This window comes from Pristiophorus japonicus, chromosome 1, assembly GCF_044704955.1.
Source record: "Pristiophorus japonicus isolate sPriJap1 chromosome 1, sPriJap1.hap1, whole genome shotgun sequence".
In the NCBI taxonomy this organism is placed as follows: Eukaryota; Metazoa; Chordata; class Chondrichthyes; family Pristiophoridae; genus Pristiophorus; species Pristiophorus japonicus.
Genome location: NC_091977.1, coordinates 200,771,798 through 200,776,168, shown reverse-complemented (window position 1 = coordinate 200,776,168; position 4,371 = coordinate 200,771,798).

Sequence of the window (4,371 nt, the reverse complement as noted above, 5' to 3'; positions counted from 1 at the left end):
ACCTTGAGACAATCACTATCACTAGGGGGGTAGTGCTGGACAGGCTAATGGGACTCAAGGTAGACAAGTCCCCTGGTCCTGATGAAATGCATCCCAGGGTATTAAAAGAGATGGCGGAAGTTATAGCAGATGTATTCGTTATAATCTACCAAAATTCTCTGGACTCTGGGGAGGTACCAGCGGATTGGAAAGCAGCTAATGTAACACCTATGTTTAAAAAATGAGGCAGGCAAAAGGCAGGTAACTATAGGCCGGTTAGTTTAACATCTGTAGTGGAGAAAATGCTTGAAACTATCATTAAATAAGAAATAGTGGGACATCTCGATAGGAATAGTGCAATCAAGCAAACGCAGCATGGATTCATGAAGGGGAAATCATGCTTAACTAATTTACTGGAATTCTTTGAGGATATAACGAGCATGGTGGATAGAGGTGTACCGATGGATGTGGTGTATTTAGATTTCCAAAAGGCATTCGATAAGGTGCCACACAAAAGGTTATTGCAGAAGATAGAGGTACGTGGCATCAGAGGAAATGTATTAGCATGGATGGAGAATTGGCTGGCGAACAGAAAGCAGAGAGTCGGGATAAATGGGTCCTTTTCGGGTTGGAAATCGGTGGTTAGTGGTGTGCCACAGGGATCGGTACTGGGACCACAACTGTTTACAACATACATAGATTACCTGGAAGAGGGGACAGAGTGTAGTGCAACAAAATTTGCAGATGACTCTAAGATTAGTGGGAAAGCGGGTTGTGTAGAGGACTCAGAGAGGCTGCAAGGAGATTTGGATAGGTTAAGCGAATGGGCTAAGCTTTGGCAGATGGAATACAATGTCGGAAAGTGTGAGGTCATCCACCTTGGGAAAAAAAAAACAGTAAAAGGGAATATTATTTGAATGGGGAGAAATTACAACATGCTGCGGTGCAGAGGGACCTGGGGGTCCTTGTGCATGAAACTCTTTTAGAGTTTATCTGTAAAACAAAACATTAAACCGTGCCACCCGAACTGGGTGACACACCAGACATTTACAAGGCCCTTTTTTTCCTTTTTTTTTGTTTTTTTTTGTGTTTTTCTTTTTTTTTGGTTTTTTTTTTGGGCACTAAAGTCACAATTTTTCCCCAGTGCCCCCTATAAAAGGGAAGGGGGACACTAAAAGCACCGGCAATTAAAACAAATTAAACTTTAAAACGTAAAATCAAATTAAAATTTGTTTGCCGGGCGTGATGATGCACTCCAGTCCCTCCGGTGCCCACCTCTCGCGGAAGGCCGCGAGCGTACCGGTGGACACCGCGTGCTCCATCTCCAAGGACACCCTGGACCGGATGTAAGAGCGGAAGAGAGGCAGGCAGTCAGGTTGAACGACCCCCTCGACCGCCCGCTGCCTGGACCGGCTGATGGCACCCTAGGCCGTGCCCAGGAGCAGTCCTACGAGGAGGCCTTCGGACCTACCCGCTCCCCTCCGCACAGGGTGCCCAAAGATCAGGAGATTGGGACTGAAGTGCAGCCAGAATTTCAGGAGCAGCCCCTTCAAATAATAAAACAGGGACTGCAACCTTGTGCATTCCATAAAAACATGGAACACGGACTCTTCCAGACCGCAGAAATTGCAGGCGGCCTGGGAGTCCGTGAACCGGCTTAAAAATTTGTTGCATGGCACTGCTCCATGCACCACCCTCCAGGCCAAGTCCCCGATGAATAGTGGGAGGACCCCTGCGTAGAGTGCCCTCCATCGGGGACCCCCGCCTCCTCCGGACGGCAAGATGGTACGCCATGGCGTGTCCGGACGGCCGGCGAGGATGGCAAAGTTGAGAGTGTGCAGGAGCAGCCCATACAGGAAACCCCTCCGCGCGGAACTGAAAGGCACGGAGGGGATTTCCCCGAGGCGGCTCAAGTTGTGAGGCGCCGGCCCCCGAGGGAGGTTCCGGGGTTTGGCGCCGATGAGGAATTCCGTCCGGACGGGGGTCAGTTCGGACGGGATCTCCCCACGTGCTTGAGCCTCCTCGATGCACCTAACGGAGTCAGGGCCCAGAGCTGTTTTTAGCGACTCGATGGCATCGGCCGCGTGGCGGACGTTGGCAGAATTTAGGCGCCGCGCCAGCGTGTCTGGCGCCATCCAGCCCGCTCCTCCACCATCGAGCAGGTCCCTGACCCTGGTCACCTCACCAGCCACAGCCCTCTCTTCCGACCGCCACATAAAACCTCGGTCGTGGAGGTACGGATTCCCGAGCAGCGGCTCCTGCAGGACGGCCACCACTCCAGCCGGCGGAGAGCTGCGCTTGGTGGAGACTTTGTTCCAGACCCTGATGAGTTCCTTGTAAAAGACAGGCAGCTCCCGGAGGGCGGTCCTGACACCCCTCAAGTTCACAAACAGGAGCTGCGTGTCATAATTGAGGTCGCGCTGCTGGCGGAAGAAATACATCGCCAGAGCACACCACCTAGGAGGGGGCTTGACGTAAAGGTATCTCTGCAGGGTCTGAAGACGGAAAGTCACGAGCTGGGCGCTGACGCACACCAACGACTGACCGCCCTCCTCAAGCGGGAGACTCAAGACCGCGGCAGAGACCCAGTGCTTCCTGTTGTTCCAGAAGAAGTCCACCAGCTTCTTCTGTATCTTGGCGACAAACGCAGGGGGAGGGGTCAAAGTGACCAGCCGGTACCACAACATTGCGGCCACCAGCTGGTTTATGACTAGCGCTCGACCCCTGTAGGACAGCACTCGGAGCAGTCCTGTCCAGCGCCCTAGGCGAGCGGCGACCTTGGCCTCCAGCTCCTGCCAGTTCGCCGGCCAGGCTCCCTCGTCGGGGCTAAGGTAGACTCCCAGATAGAGGACATGGGTCGTGCTCCAGGCAAAAGGCCTGAGCTCCTCCGGCAGGGAGTCCACCCGCCACTGACCCACCAGGAGTCCGGAACATTTCTCCCAGTTGATCCTGGCGGAGGACGCGGCCGAGTAAATCTCCTGGCACTCACGCATCCTCCGCAGGTCAGCGGGATCCTCTACCGCGAGGAGCACGTCATCGGCGTAAGCCGAGAGGACGACCTCCACACCCGGCCCTTGCAGAGCCAGTCCCGTCAACCTCGTCTGCAAGAGGCGCAGGAAAGGCTCCACGCAAACAGCGTATAACTGGCCGGACATGGGGCATCCCTGGCGCACCCCTCTCCTAAAGCAAAGGGGCGCCGTCAAGGACCCGTTAACCTTAATCAGACACTCCGCGGCGGCGTACAAAAGTCGGATCCGGGCGACGAAATGCGTCCCGAACCCGAAAGCGCGCAGAGTTCCGAGCAGATAGTCGTGATCCACCCTGTCGAACGCCTTCTCTTGGTCGAGGGATAGGAAGGCGACCGACAGACCAGCCTCCTGGGAACAATGGATGAGGTCCCGGACCAGATGGATGTTATCGTGGATTGTCTGGTCCGGGACCGTGTAGGACTGGTCGGGGTGGATCATGTGGTCCAGCACGGCACCAAGGCGAGCAGACATCGCCCTGGAGAAGATTTTGTAGTCCGTGCTGAGGAGGGAGACCGGGCGCCAGTTCTTAAGGAGGCGGAGATCGCCCTTCTTAGGCAGCAGGACGATGACTGCCCTGCGCCAAGAGAGGGGCATCTCCCCGGTCGCCAGACTGTCCCCCAGGACCCGCGCGTAGTCGCTCCCCAGGACGTCCCAGAACGCCCTGTGGAACTCCACGGTCAGCCCGTCCAGCCCCGGGGATTTTCCCCTCGAGAGCCGGTCGAGGGCACCGGTCAGCTCCGCCAGGCTTAGCGGAGCTTCCAGATTTTCGGCGCCCTCCGGGCTGACCTTCGGCAGGTCCTCCCACAAAACTCTACGCGCTTCCTCGCTGGACGGATCCGGAGAGAACAGATCCCCGTAATATTCACGGGCCCTGTTGTTGACGCCCTCCGGATCCGAGACGAGAGAGCCGTCGTCGGCCAGCAGCGTCAAGAGCTGCTTCCGGACACTCTGCCTTTTTTCCAGCGAGTAGAAGAAGGGGGAGCCGCGGTCCAGATCCCGCAGGAACCGGATCCGCGACCTCACGAACGCGCCTCGGGACCCGACGAGCTGCAGGTCCTTCAGCGCGGCCTTCTTCGCTTCGTACACCGTCCGCAGGGCCGGGTCCTGGACGACTTGACCGAGACGGGCTTCCAGGTCGAGCACCTATTTTTCTAGGCGACCGACTCTGGCCGCTCCTTGTGCATGAATCCCAAAAGGTTAGTTTGCAGGTGTAGCAGGTAATCAGGAAGGCGAATGGAATGTTGGCCTTCATTGCGAGAGGGATGGAGTACAAAAGCAGGGAGGTCCTGCTGCAACTGTATAGGGTATCGGTAAGGCCGCACCTGGAGTACTGCGTGCAGTTTTGGTCACCTTACTTAAGGAA